At 42.8% G+C, this 15,682-nt stretch overlaps 1 pseudogene; it reads right to left on the reverse strand.

Annotated features, from left to right (window-relative positions):
- Positions 1–893: 893 nt before the first annotated feature.
- LOC119253530 (E3 ubiquitin-protein ligase TRIM38-like) overlaps positions 894–15,682 on the reverse strand; it is a 165,806-nt pseudogene continuing 151,017 nt past the window's right edge.

Below are 15,682 nucleotides of genomic sequence, written 5' to 3' on the forward strand. Positions count from 1 at the left end.
GGATGCATAAATCAATCTTTTAAAAAACATTTTTACAAACCAAAATACAAATAACCCAACTAAAATGGGCAAAGCATGTAAATAGCGATTATTCCCAAAAGACACACACAAATATCCGATAAATACATGAATCTGTCACCATCACCAGTCATTAGGAAAATGCAAAAGCCAGAAGAAAACAAAATCTCAATGAGATAGCACTTAGCATCCATTAGCACAGTCACATTTAGAAATAGCCAAAATATAAGGTAGAGAAACTGCAATAGCATATGTGGCTTGTGAGCATTTACAATGTTGTAGCTTCTTTGGAAAACAGACAGTTCCTTAAAAAGTTGAACAAGTTACCACAGGATTTGGCAATTCTACCTCTAGGCACAAACCTCCAAATTTGACCAAATCACACAAAATCTTGTACAACAGTGTTCACAGTGGCATTGTTTGAACTAGCCCCAAAGTGGAAAGAAACAATGTTTATCCTTTGATAACGGGCACACACAATGCGTGACATCCATACAGTGGGATGGTTTGTCCATAAACAGAAGCAACTACTGACCCGAACTATAACATTGATGAAGCATGAAAGCTTGACATGAAATGGAAGAGGCCAGACACCCAGAGTCACACCAGGACCCTGGAAGTTCAGAGATCTGACCCAGTGACGGGGGGAGAGCACAAGGGATGACCCTGCTGTTCTCTCGCTTCCCCGCAGGTCAGGCTGATCTTCTGTGCTGTCTGCACAGTGGCTGTGTCCAGCAGTCATGGCACACTCACTGAGTGTCCACTGAGAACTCAGTGCCGGTTCAGGTAAAGGGAAAGAGCAAATGACAAAACTGACCAAGTCCTGTCCTATTAAGACTGACATTCTATTTCTACAATTGTTAATTAAGACAATTTTAGATTGACTCCAGTGGTGGAGGGAGGAACAAAGGAGAAGAATGATTAACATGGAAATAAGGCCGAAGAGTATCAGAGAAGGAGGCCCTTGGGAAGGTGAAGATGTGGGAGCCAGTGTTCATGTTGCAAAAGGATACAAGTCCAGCCTCATAGTCCAGAAAAACTCCCACCAGCAGGCACTGCTCCCTCAATGGAAAGGGATTTGGGGTAGAGGTAAGGGCCATATAGGCATTCTCCTGGCAGAATCTAATGGCCCAGAATCCAGACTGAGGCTCTGGGGTCATGTTCCTGTCCCTCTGCACATTTTCCAGACAAACTCCTAAGTCCCACCCACATCCTTCTCCCACATCCACTTCAAAGTAATGTCTTCCTGAGGTGAAGCCCTCACAGCCCAGGACACAGGGTAAGGAACAGAATCTCATAGAACTGAAATACTCCTTCTGGCTGCCTCCACGGGTCACATGTCTTCGGCCTCAGACAGAATTAGTTCACAGTGAGCTGTGTGTGGATCCAGAGTCACACTCACTGATAAGAGAGAAAGACACATTTTATTTGCTGAGAAGACAGTGCACTTCAAGTACAACCTTCCTGGATTCAGGTGCTGCCTACTTCTTCTAGCTCTTTGATACACTTTCTGAGACTCTGCATACTATAGTAGGAAATCATCACACCTGCCACAGTAATGGTGGGGAGCATTGGGAGCTAATGCACCCTACTGCTTGGAGAAATTCCTGGTATTTGGTATGTAAGAATTAAGTGCAAGTACTGTCCTCTCCATCACTGTCACCATCACCAATGCAGTCCCTCAGAGAAGGCAAGGGGCTGACTAACCAGAGTGGTTGCTGTCCTCTCCCCAACTTTTTTCCCCTGTGTAGGGCCACTAAAAATCATGGAATATTGAAGCAAAAAAGAAGTTTATCCCCATTTTTTTTTAAGAATTTTTTTTTCTAAGATTTATTTATTTATTTATTTAGACAAGCACTGGGTACAGTCGGAAGCGCGGGAGGGTGAGAGAATTCACCAGAGCCAGAGCGGGGAGCAGAGCAGGCAGAAGGACCGAAGTACACTGCTGAGGGGAGCAGCAGGCAGCAGGGGAGGTCTGCGCGCCATGTAGGACCCTCCTCTGGTGGCCGGGGAGCAGCCGGGGATGGAACCAGCGCTTTGGAGGCTGCGGGCAGCTTCGCAACCAAGCGCTCAATCGCTGCGCCACCGGGGAGGCCCCCATCCCCATTTTTTTTGATAACCTTTCACACTGTGCTGGAGACCCTCTCCAGCAGAATGTCATGTCATGTTATCTCCTCCCTGAAAGGAGGAGACCTAGTCGGCAAAACTGAGGGATGAGGGGAGGGGGGATGAGGCAGACACAGACAATCTTGCTCTGGTGCAAGTATCTCCAGCTGGGGGTCTCAACGCGTCTTTATTTTTACATTGAGGCAAGCGGTGAGTTTACATCATCATAAGCATTGAAGCAAAACAAAGACAATCATTACATATTTTCTCATGAACATATAGAGACTCTCTTGGTCTCATACCAAAAGGGCTCTGATCATCTTAAGAAAAACATCAGGGATAATTAGTTTTCTTGGTGCAACTCATTTCCCAGCATGATCAATTATCTAAGACAGCACAATATGGTAACAATTAATCATCCTATTAAACTTTCCTAATTTCAGAGTGGGTGTGAGAATCCTATCCTATACTCTGTTACTAAAATCAACCTATCTCCCTAGCAGTCAATTAACTTAGCTAATTTATCAATTACTTCAAAGTGGCCTAAAGTAACTCATCAAATCTATTTTAATTTTACTGAGGTCTAACTCTTAACTAGAAATACCTAACCTCCACACAGCCTGAGAACTGTTGACCTTTTGCATATACCTGAAAATGTACTATTGCCACAAGCATGTACCTCCTGGATTAGGCTATGGTTTCCAAGCATAGCTGGCTCAAGGCAGCTTGTTCTCCATAGTCCTCAGGGCCAAAACATTTCTTTCCTGGCTATACCTTTAGCAATTTAACTTTCTTTAGTAATGATTCAAGTGTAAGAACAGTAGGCCAATTAACGCCTAGGTCCGAATTAGGTTTTCACAAGCCAATTTATAACTAACTTACTTATGCATTAACCAAAGACAAACAGGAGCGCATTAGCAGGCTTGCTGTGGAAACTCCCTTATTCAGATCTTCTGGGAAGTGCAGAACTCCCCTCTTCTCGGAAGTCTCCCCCAATGCCTGGACCTTGTCAAGAGACAGCATGGGTAGCACCACCTACAGCAACACTGATTCTCAGAAAGAAAAATAACATAGGTCCTGCCATATTTTGTTATTGAAACAGTTACCTCAGATCCCAATATTCTATTGAGCCCTCAGAACACCTGTCAGTCCCATGAATTTAGGTGTGAAGTCTTTTATGTTTCTGCAGATGATAGTCCATATGGTCCCAGGGATTAGTAAAAAGTGATATAATTTATGCTGGAATAATGTACATCAAATGATATGACTAGCATAAGTAATAAAAAATATACTGATCTTTTTAAGTGAGATGCTGGCCAGGAGTGTAATTTACTTTTTTCTTAAGATTTATTTATTTCTGCATACAAGAACTGGGGAACAGGCCAGAGGTGTTGGGGGATTAGAGAATTCACCAGAGACAGAGTGGGGAGCAGATTGACTGAAATACACTGCTGAGGGGAGCAGTGGGCTAGACTGATTGTTCTAACAACTGAGAGTGCACAACAGCATATCTGCAAGCAAAATAATGCATTTGGAAAATAGATGACTGGATCAAGAAGATGTGGTACATATACACCATGGAATATTACTCAGCAATCAAAAAAGATAAACACATGCAATTTGCAGCAACATGGATGGCGCTGGAAGGGATCATGCTCAGCAAAATAAGCCAGAAAGAAAAAGAAAAATACCGGATGGTCTCACTCATAGCAGTAATCTAGAAAACTTAAATAAGGGACCAGGAAAATGAATAACTATAAGAAAGTGGAAATCAAAATCAACAAAAAACTATGAACCAGAGACACTTTTTGGGGGGTGGGGGGTGGGAGGGGAGGGATTGGGGTTAGAATGGGGGGATTGCAATTGTATGGGGAATATAAAAATAAAATTTATTATTTAAAAAAAAAAAGAATGCATTTGGAGAGGAGAGGTCTGCTGTGCCATGTGGGTTGCTCCCTGGCCAGGATCAAACTCCTGCTGCAGTGACTGCAGACAGCTTCATAGGTTGCTTCTTAACCCCTTGTGCCACCAGGGAGGCCACTGGAGTGTAATTTCTTAAGTGTGATGCTGGTCAGGAGTGTAATTACAAAACAACAATGATAATCGGATATTGTAGCAAGAAGTGAAGTTTCAAAATATTACTGAGTTATACACTATCAGCCACCCCAAGGCTGAGAACTGAGGGCTGACCACTGCGGACCTCCAACCATCCTCCCGCCCTTCTGACTTGCATTTGCTTCAGTCAACGGGAAGCAGAGGAGACCAGGGAGCAGAAGATGCAGGACTATGAGTCATCAGGACCCAGGTTCCTCTCCACTGCCTGAGAGCAAGTCTTCATTATCTATGTCTGTTCACATGCGCCCATCCTCACAGCTCCCTCCACCTGTCACACAGGCCCAGGGTGGCCATGGCACCTACTAACTACTAGTCCTGGATGCGTCCACATTCATCACTCTTGTCTCCATTGGAAATAACCCCTTATGCAACTCTCTTCAATCAATCCTTATCTTTCTCACTTCTAGAAGTGAGATTTTCAATTCATGTTACATGAACAATCCAAAATAACCATAGAGGACAGATCAAAATGGAAAGTAAATTATACTGAAGGGGAAAGATCCACTGGACTTTTACCTGTTGTTTATAATGAAACTGTAACTTGAGACATGAAGGATAGATTATATAGTTATATAGCTGCTACATTTATGAAATAGTATTAAATTAAAGTATTATTAAGGGATAACAGAGATACCTAATTAATTTATATACATTTCACTAGGAAAATTTTACAATTCCAAACATGCATGTACTATACAACCTCAAATTAAACCATGCCAAATTTCACCATAAGCAAGGCAAAAGGGAAACTCTCCAATCATCCTAAAACATTTTAACATTCTTCCTTCTATAACTGACAGATGAAGATGGCCAAAAAGGTCACCAAAGTGGGGAAGACTTGGACAGTTCAAACAGACCAATTTAATAGACAAATAACAAGACCAGCGATTAATAAGTAGAGAAAATGCAGTTCACATGACATTGTCTACATGGACTCTGTAGTCATTGAATAAGACTAGTCAGAATGAAAGAATGAACATATATCTGTAGATCTATGTTACACAGACCAGTCATTTGAATACAATTCAGTGTAAAACAATAATAAAAACACTAATAAAAATGCTAAGATTCTACAATCAAAATGCTTATAAATGATAATGAGTAAATATGGGAAAGTCATTGCAAAAGCAACTTAAATAGAAAATACATGACTCCTGGGCCTCCCTCAGAGCACAAGAGGTTAAGCCCAGCACTGTGAAGCTATCCTCAGCATCTGCAGCATGAGTTTCATCCCTGGCTGGCCATAGAGCCAACCTACATGGCATAGCAGACCTCTCCTGTCTTGCCCACTGCTCCCCTCAGCAGTGTATTTCATTCAGTCTGCCTGTTCTGTTCCCCACTCTCTCCCCCCAACACCTCTGGCCTGTGCCCCAGTTCTTGGATGCATAAATAAATAAATCTTTAAAAAAGTAACAAAGTTGGAAAAAATACATATTTTAAATAGCATCACACCAGTGCAATCAATTCAGGTTTGGTCTCTGTCACCAAACAGATCATGGGTGGCCTTGCATGACCCCTGCCTCCTGGAATTTGCACTATTATAAAATTCTTTCCACTTGAGTGTGGGCAGGACCTGAAAATTGCCTCTTACCAGTTTGTTTAAACTGACCAGCTATAAGGCCTTGCCTATTGTGATTACACAAGACTCCATCTTGCTGCCTACCTTGCTCTAAAGACTGTCCTTCAGATGACTTAAAGACAAATGACCACAGAAATGAACATGTTGTAAAAGTAGTCCAGCCTCCAGATGCAAACACAGCCCAGCCACACATTCATTACACTCTGTAAGGCCTGAGCAGATGACCTAGCAGATGTGAACCACACATACCTGAACCACAAACCTGAGAACTAATGTGTGTTGTTTTAAGAGAAAAATATCTTTCGAGCAATGCAGGATCACTATGGCCACCAAAACAATTCAGGTTCATTCTGATTTTACAGCCAAAAGAATTGCTAAAAATTATTGAGTGTGAATCTTCTAATTGTGGACATATGGAAAATGACAAATACTAAGTAAGAATCAAGGGACTGGGGCCTTCCTGGTGGAACAGGCAGTTGAGTGTCATGCTGTGAAGCTGTCTGCAGCCTCTGCAGGGCTGGATAGATCCCCACTGGCCTCAGAGCAACCCACATGGTGAACAGACCTCTCCTGTCTCACCTGCTTCTCCCCTCACCAGAGTATTTCGTCAGTCTGCCTGTTCTGTGCCCCACTCTGTCTCTGGTGAATCCTCTCACCCTCCCACGCATCTGGCCTGTACCCCAGCTCTTGTATAAACGAATTAATCTTAAAAAAAAAGATAACCACTGCCATTGTGTCTACCAAGGAGGAAGAGCAGCTTCGCAGTGAATCTGACCCAGATGTGTCTTCCAGGCACCTCCCCTCCAAGTCCATGGGGCAAGTTGAAGGGGTAGAAGAAAGAGGGAGAGGGGCCGCCTGCTTTTGTGTGATATAGACCCAGGGGGCTACTCAGCACCCCTAGTTTCCAGTAATGCCTCTTGTTAGGAAGTCCAGTTCGGGGGCTACTGGGACTTGTCATCCAAGGGGGCTCATCTGAGCAGGGGCGGGGAGAAGAGAGCTTCCCCTGCACACATGTGCATCTGTAACTTTAGCACAAAGACAATTGTGCGCCTGTTGAACACTTACATCACAGCACATGTACAAACGCTTTTTCCCTCATCTCTCTTTTATTAGTTGACCTTATATAAGGCCCTCCCTGCAAAGCCTATGATGAGTAAAGGAAAAGACTTTCTTGCCTCTGCTACACAGGAAACCCCAGTGTTGTCTGTTATTCCCGGAGACCCAATGTCCGGACCCACTTCTGGAGTCTCAGAGCACTGGAAAGTGAGAGACCCCACCTTCCCACTCTGGGCACACACGGAGTCTCCCCGAGCTCATCACCCCTCTAGGTGTCCTGCAGACCTCACTTAGGCAAGTGTGGCCTTCCCGGTTAGGGGGGTCTCCCTCCTCTGGGCAGGGCACGTATAAAGTGCTGACAGGAAATGCTGTTCCCATCAGCATTTAGTTCTAAATAACAACAAAAAAAAATGATAATTGTTCAGATAAGGAAATTAAAAACTAATAATTCTATGAAAACTGTAACAAAATTTAAAGGGAAACTTAGAAATTGTTTTGTAAAATCTCATCAGTCATTAATTCCCTTCCTGTAACTTTATTTCCTATGCCTTAGTTTCCACTGATAGGGGTTTAACTTGGAACTTTAAAAAACTCGTTGAGGTGTCTACACGATTTTGAATATATGTAAATCTGTTATAATAACTACCTGTAGATCTTTCTTTATAGCAGGTATGTTGACCCTCGTCAATTTTGATTGAATGATTCTTGTCTTTTTTGATTGATTCCTGTCTCATACTTTCTTACTTCCTTGCATAATGGACACTCTATCCTAGGAATCAAATTTTTTGTCAGGATATATTTTGTCAAATAAAATCCAGTGCTTCATATGCTATAGTGGTTGTAGTGTATTCATGAAGTTGCACAGTCTTTACCACTGTTTAAATTCCAAAACATTTTCATCTCCAAACATGCATTCATATCCCTAAACAAGGAATTCCCTGCCCTCATCAGTCAAACTCTGACAAGGACTAAGATACTTTCTCTCTGAGATTCTCCATTTTAAGCATTTAACAAAAAGGATCATACAAAATGAGCCTTCTTTCAAGGAGAGTAATGTTCTCAGTGCTCCTCCATGTTGGAGCATGAATCATTATTTTATTCTTTCTCATGGATGAGTAATATTCCATTGTGTGGATTTCACACACTGCATGTGCCCATTCACCAATGGCTGGACATTTGTGTTCTTACTGCTTTTGGTAACATCAATCTTCTTTAGTCATTGGATTGTCTTGAAAACCTTGTCAAAATCCATTGACTCTCAATGTGTGGATTTATTCTGGACTCTGTCATATATCATTGCTATGTATGTCTATCCTTACACTAACACCTCACATTCTTGACTTCATAGTGCTGTTATATTTTCTGAAAATGGAAAATGTGAGGAACATGGAGAGCAGCTCCACCTTTTCTCTGAGACCACCAGGGAGCCCAACTGCTGGGAATGCAATTGGTCCCCCCAGCACTGAGGACACCACAGTGTTCTTGTCTAAGAGACATGTCCAGGCTCCAAGTTGAGTGACCACCCTGGGCTCCTGCAGCAGCCCCTGCTCTCAGGCTGAACTTCCAGATCTAAGGTTATTTAGGCTGAAAACCGAGATTATGATCCAGAAATTATACTTTTATCAACTCATTTTGTGAAAAACATTTTATGTTGTTTCCCCAACAACACATTCCCCAGGTCACATGGACTTTCATGGGATGGTGAGAGGATTGTCCTTATTCACTCTTGCTGTCATGAACACCTGTTGTAAAATATAGTTGCTGAAACCCACACCTGCCTGTTTTATCTTCACATGTGTATAAAATCCGAGAAACCACACTGTACAAGGCCCTGTGACAGCTTTTCAAAACAGGCACAGAGACCACAGTGTTTAATTCTCCTGCAGCCTGCTAGGGCAAACCAATCAGCAAGGTACTTTCTGGAGTTCCTTAATGTGGGAGGTGGGTTTGGGCCTTATTAAGTTGGGAGAAGAATATGGGGGCTTTCTTGAAGAGAGTTCTGATGGACACATACAATTTACCATATAGAGGAGGTGGAGAAAGGCTTCTTTAAGATGTTTACTGACTTGTTCTGATTGCAGCGTTTCCTGGCAAGGCTGTAGAGGTCCGTGTAGCTCCGTCTGAGGGTCAGCACATGAGGCTCAAGAAGCTGATAGTCATAGTCCTTGTGTAGTTTAGCTACATCTTCCCCAGCCTCTGATTCTACAGCAGACATGATGGCAGCCATCCTGCCACGTGCTCTGGGAATAGGGGTCACCTGTATCACTGCACACAGTCCCCAGAGCGCTCTTTTGAAAGCGTTAGTATTCAACAATATTTCATGCCATTCTAGTCTATTGGATTCTTCTCAGGAACCTGATGAATTTGTCATCTTAACTACACTTTCTTTTTTTAAATTTCATTTTTATATACCCCATACAATTGCAACCCCCTTATTTTGACCCCAATCCAACACACCCTGCCCCCACCCCCCATAGAGTGTCTCTGGTTCATAGTTGTTTGTTGATTTTGATTTTCACTTTCTTATAGTTATTCATTTTCCTGGTCCCTTATTTAAGTTTTCTAGATTCCTGCTATGAGTGAGACCATCCGGTCTTTTTCTTTTCCTTTCTGGCTTATTTCGCTGAGCATGATCCCTTCCAACTCCATCCATGTTGCTGCAAAATGCATGTGTTTATCTTTTTTGAATGCTGAGTAATATTCCATGGTGTATATGTACCACCTCTTCTTGATCCAGTCATCTATTTTTGGGCATTTGAGTTGTTTCCAAAGCTTAGCTATTGTAAACAGTGCTGCTATAAATATAGGGGTTTTGGAATTGATGTTTCTGTGTCCTTTGGGTAAATACCTAGGAGTGGAATTGCTGGATCATATGGAAGCTCTATCTTCAGTAGGTCCAGAAATCTCCACACAGCTCTCCATAGTGGTTGGACCAGTTTGCACTCCCACCAGCAGTGCAGGAGAGTTCCTTTTTCTCCACAACCTCGCCAACATTTGTTGTTGCTTGTTTTTTTTAATATGTGCCATTCTCCCTGGTGTGAGATGGTATCTCATGGTAGTTTTGATTTGCATTTCCCTAATTACAAGTGATGTGAACATTTTTTCATATGCCTGTTGGCCATTTGCATTCCCTCTTCAGAGAAGTTTCTTTTTAGCTCTTCTGCCCATTTTTTGACAGGATTATTTTCTTTGTTGTTGTTGAGTCTTCAGCTCTTTGTAGATTTTTGTGATCAGTCCTTTATCATTAATGTTGTGTGCAAAAATGTTCTCCCAGTCGGTGGGGTTTCTCTTTGTTTTTGTTATTGTCTCTTTTGCTGTGCAGAAACTCTTTAATTTGATGTAGTCCCAGCTGTTTATCTTTGCCTTCACTATCACTGCTTTGGGCGATGTGTCTGTAAAGATGTCTTTGATGTGCATATCACGTAGTGTTTCTCCTGTATTTCCTTCTGTGCATTTTGTGGTTTCAGGTCTTATGTCTAGTTCTTTAATCCATTTTGAGTTGGTTTTTGTGCATGGTGTGAGCTAGTAGTCAAACTTCATTTTTTTGCATGTACTGATCCAGTTTTCCCAGCACCATTTATTGAACAAACTTTCTTTGCTCCAATGCATATTCTTTGCTCCTTTGTCAAAGATTAGTTGACCGTAGATCTGTGGGTTTATTTCTGGATTTTCTATTCAATTCCATTGGTCTGTGTGTCTGTTCTTGTTCCAATACCATGCAGTTTTGATGATTATGGCTTTGTAGTATAGTTTGAAGTCTGGGAGTGATGCCTCCATTCCCTTCTTTTTTTTTTCAGGAAAGCTTTGGCTATTCGGGGTTTTTGGTGATTCCATATGAATTTCATCAATAATTGTTCTATTTCTTTGAAAATGACATGGAAATTTTGATTGGAATAGCATTGAATCTGTATATTGCTTTTGGTAGGATGGCCATTTTAATAATGTTTATTCTTCCAATCCATGAGCAGGGGATGTCTTTCCATTTCTTTGTGTCTTCTTCTATTTCTTTTCACAGTGTTTTATAGTTTTCTTTGTATAGTTCCTTTACCTCTTTTGTTTGATTTATTCTCAAGTATTTGATCTTTTTTGTTTTGATAATAAAAGGGATTTTTTTTTTTGCTTTCTTCTTCTTCAGATTTATTGTTTGTGTATAGGAAGGCTACTGACTTTTGCGTGTTGATTTTGTATCCTGCCACTTTACTGAACTGATTGATGAATTGAATTAGTTTTTCTGTGGAGTTTTTGGGGTTCTCTATGTATATTATCATATTGTCTACAAATAGTAATAGTTTGACTTCTTTTTTTCCTATTTGGATTCTTTGTATGTCTTTCTCTTGTCTTATTGCTCTGGCTAGGACTTCCAGTATTATATTGAAAAGCAGTGGTGAGAGTGGACATCCTTGTCTTGTTCCAGATCTTAATGGAAATGCTTTCAGCTTTTCACCACTGAGAATGATACTGGCTGTTGGCTTGTCATATATGGCCTTTATGATGTTGAGGTATGTTCCTTGTATCCCAAGAATTTCAAGGGCTTTTATCATGAATGAGTGTTGTACTTTTTTGAGAGTCTAGTCCCTTTTCACTCTTGCTTTGATGCCCCCTGCTGTAGAATACAGTTGTCCAAAGCACACCGACCTGTTTTATTTTCATTTGTGTATAAAACTGGAGAAACCATGATATGCAAGGCCATGTGACAGAGTCTCAAAATAGGTACAGAGACCACCAGATTTAATTTCTCCTGCAGAGGGCTAGGCTAAACCAATCAGCAAAAGAGAACTCCCTGGAATTCCTTCCTGTGGATTTGGGCCCAGCCAATTTGGGAGTGAATCCCAGGAGCTTCCTGGAAGAGAGTCCTGATGGACAAAGACAACTTTCCACACATAGGAGGTGGAGAAAAGCTTCTTTTAGATGGTTACTGTCTTGTTCTGTGTGCAGCATTTCCTGGAGAGGCTGTTGAGGTCCATATAGCTCCACCTGAGGGTCAGCAGAGGAGGCTCACGAAGCTGATAGTCATTGCCCTTGGGCATCGAAGAGCAGACATGATGGCAGCAATCCTGTCATGTGCCCTGGGAATAAGGGGACACCTTTATCACTGCACAGTCTTTGGGGCACTTATACTGAAAGTGTAAGTATATAACAATATTTCATGTCATTCTAGTCTCTTGGGAGGCAGGGATTCCTCTCAGGGACCTGATGAATGTGTCATCTTAACAATGTTTTTTTCTTCTCCCAATTTTGGTCAGAAAAATCTCCGGAAAGCTGTGACAAAACTGAGGGAACAGGAAGACCAGTATAAGAGTCGGAAGTTGGGGCCTCCCTGGTGGTGTTAGGGAGCACTATTAAGCATAGCACTATGAAGCTATCCACAGCCTCTGAAGCACAAGTTCAATCCCCTAGCCAGCCAGAGTAGGCTACCCACATGACAAGGCAGATCTCTCCTATCTTGCCCGCTGCTCCCCACAGCAGTGTATATCAGTAGATCTGCCTGCTCTCCTCCCCACCATGTATATGGTGAATCCTCTAACCCCACCCGCACCCCCCTGCAACTCTGGCCTGTGCCCCTGTTTTTGTATGCATAAATAAATATAAAATTTTAAAAAATTTTAAAAAGAGTCTGAAATTGACCTCAAAAGAACAAACAAGAGAATGGGAGGTAAGAACTTGAGTCTTTTCCATCCTAGAGCATTCAAAGAGGGTGTGGTTGGGCAGAGCATGAACTTGATGGTTTAATCTCACCAACCCATGAGAAATAGATGACAGCCAAATAATATACCTTATTTTTTGTGTCTTTTCAGCCTTATAATAGTGATGGGTTAGGATTCCCAGCACTTCAGCCCCTAGAGACAGAATTTTGATCTTTCTCACATAGAACATCCTAGACTGGGTTTCATATTATAAGCACCTCAGTTTCAAGACTGAAATGTTAAATAATTTCATGACTTGAAACCTCAAACATACCACTTTGACACGTTTGTTCACCACCGTGCAGTTTCGCATTTGCCCCCCAATCTGCCTCCCCCATGTTCCTCTAACCATTCTTTGTGAGCAGTGACAACAGGTTCCTGCAGGTAAGCTCAAGTCCCTACCGCTCATGAGGCTGGTGATGAGGACAGAGCTGCTGCAGCTCATGTGCACAGGGGGTGTCTGAGACTTTCCATAGCTGCCCCTCTCCTGGGAAGAGAACCCAGCCTTGAGCGAAAGATTGAGGTCATCCCTCAGTTGGCAGTTAGTGCTCCAGACTATTTAGTCATCGTCCTCTCTCAGGGGTGTCTTCCAGCCTCTGCACTAATCCCTTTTGTGTTGGTGTTTAAAGTTCACACTCAAAGGACAGTCACACATCCCTCATTTTAGGGTGTTGGGTAGTGGGGAGAACCTCCATTGTTACAGACATGAAGGGAAACCACATCAATGCCAGAGTTGAAGCTGTTCTCTCCTCCTCCACAAACGTTAAATGGGTCATTAAAACTTTTGAACAGACCTGTAGAAGGTTAGTAGAGGGTGCTGCTAACAAGATACCATCCATGTAGTGGTATATCAAGCAAGAGGGAAACTGAGTACCAACTGGAGGTAGGACGGGGTCCTCAAATAGCTGACACACAGTGGGGCTATTCATCATTTCTTGAGGTAAAAAAAATCATGTTGTAAGGGTTGACCATTACTAATCTCAGGAACTGAGAAGGCAAATTTTTACTTATCATCTGGATGTAAAGGAATTGTGAAGAAACAATCTTTTAAGTCCACAACCAGGAGATGAAATGTCGAGGGGATCATAGCTGGATTAGGAAGGCCTGGTTGAAGTGATCCCATTGGCTGCATTTGAGAATTAACTGTCCGTAAATCCTGAATAAGTCGCCATTTCCCCAATTTTTTTTGGAATACAGAGTATGGGGGTGTTCTATAGACTGGTCGAGGGTTCAATATGACCTAAATGTAATTGTCATTGATTAATAAGCAGGCTTGAGCCAATTTGTCCCCCTTTAGGGGCCACTGCTCCACCCAAACTGGTGGACCTGATTTCCATTTAATTTTGAGTGGAGGATAGCAGTGGCCGTAGCTAAAAATGTGACAGACAATATTGTTGTTAGTTCTACCATTCCCCATTCCCATTCCTACGACCCACAGAGTCATAGAGTCGTAGGAATGGGAAGAATAAAAGGGCAAAAGTAAGCCACTCTTCCATCTGGATCAAAACATTGTGAGTGGGAGCTCTGGTGTGGAGAGGAGGAGCCGCCTATTCCTGATAGGTATTCAGGTGTGGAATGGGTTTGCCAAGTAGGGGGCCGTCCTTTTTTGCTATTATTGAGACCTCGGCTCCTCTGCCAATAAGGCCAGTAAATGATTTACCCAAAATAGAGGCCGTTAAAGAAGGTCGGGTATTTGTGATAGCAGTTGCCCAGAAGGCTTGATTTCCAGAGCTGCTGAACCCTCGAGGGCCTCTTTATTGAGATCATGAGGTTGGGGTAAAGGTAATAACTGTGGTTAAAGTGGTAAAAGTAACAACTCTGCAATACGAGTATAAGGAGAGATAACGATGTATTTATGGGCCATAAGCATAACCTTTATTTCCCCTGTGTAATCTGAGTCCACCACGCCTGGGAGGATGAATATGCCCTCTATAGTAATGAGTGAACGCCCTAGGATTAGACCAACATAACCTTGAGGGAGGGGCCAAAAAGTCCAGTGTTACCAAGGCGTGTCTCACCAGAGACGTTAACAATTAATTCATGAGTAGGAGACAAACCCAATCCGGCACTGCCTTTAAAGGCTGCCTTTAGATTGAAAATTGATTGGTGAGGTTTCCCTCCTGGGGCTGGGGGTTTGAATGTTGTTCTGAGGCCACATTGCTAGTGACGCCCCGGGAGCTTCCATTTGTGACATCCATATATGAAGCTGGTTGGGGATATGCACTGAGGTTCCAGTGTGTGTAAGAGAAACTACAGTCAGTCACCAGGCACTGCCCAGTGTACTGTTTATGTTTCGTCCCCCTTTATTTTCTGACCTCCCCTCTCGTGTATGTGTGGATTAGCACCCAGAATTTACTGTCCTTGCTCAGAAGCCTCTTTAACTCTCCTGAAGTCCCTGCCTGCACTGTCCCTGAAACTGCCTACTTAACCATAACATGCCCAGGGACTCAGTACCCCTTCTACAGATGGAGCCCCTCACTGCTGTTAGGACAGAGGGTGTCGGTCTGAGCAGTAACTGCTTCCTGCTGAAAATGGGTGACATGGGCAAGCAGTCAGGGCTCCACTGCAGGGCGCCAATCTGAGGGCCCTGGGAGGATGGACGGTGGATGTGTCCTATCAGGCTCTGTCTGAAGGACAATCTCAAGTCTGCTGGTTTTGAGCCAACAAGAGATGATTCTGACGAGGGTGTTGAGGATGCAAGGCCCAAACAAGAAAATCATAAAGAGGAAAAGAGAAAGAGGAGCACCCAGGACGGAACCTGGTTTCTTACAGAGGCCACGACTGATTGTAGCCAACTAGGCCTTTGTCCCACCTGTAGGCCATCTGCAATACAGATATATTTTAATAACTTTCGGGTTTCTTTTATCTCACTAGAAGTGTGAAAGTGTCCTGGCTCAGGCTAGTCATCAGGAGGCCAGTCCAAGGAAAGTGGAGCAAGGCAGAGTAAGTGGCCCCTGATTCACCAAGAAGGTGATTTATTTTGGTCTGCTACTGTTAGGGTCACCTGAGGCTTTTCTCACCTCTGGGCTTCTTTAAAAACATCTTATGGGCCCCCTAGGTGACTTAAGGGGTTAAGCACAGCACTACGAAGCCATCCACAGCCTCTGCAACATGAGTGTGAGCC

The sequence above is a fragment of the Talpa occidentalis genome, unplaced genomic scaffold (assembly GCF_014898055.3).
Source record: "Talpa occidentalis isolate TD23 unplaced genomic scaffold, MPIMG_talOcc4v2.1 talOcc4.2, whole genome shotgun sequence".
Taxonomy (NCBI): domain Eukaryota; kingdom Metazoa; phylum Chordata; class Mammalia; order Eulipotyphla; family Talpidae; genus Talpa; species Talpa occidentalis.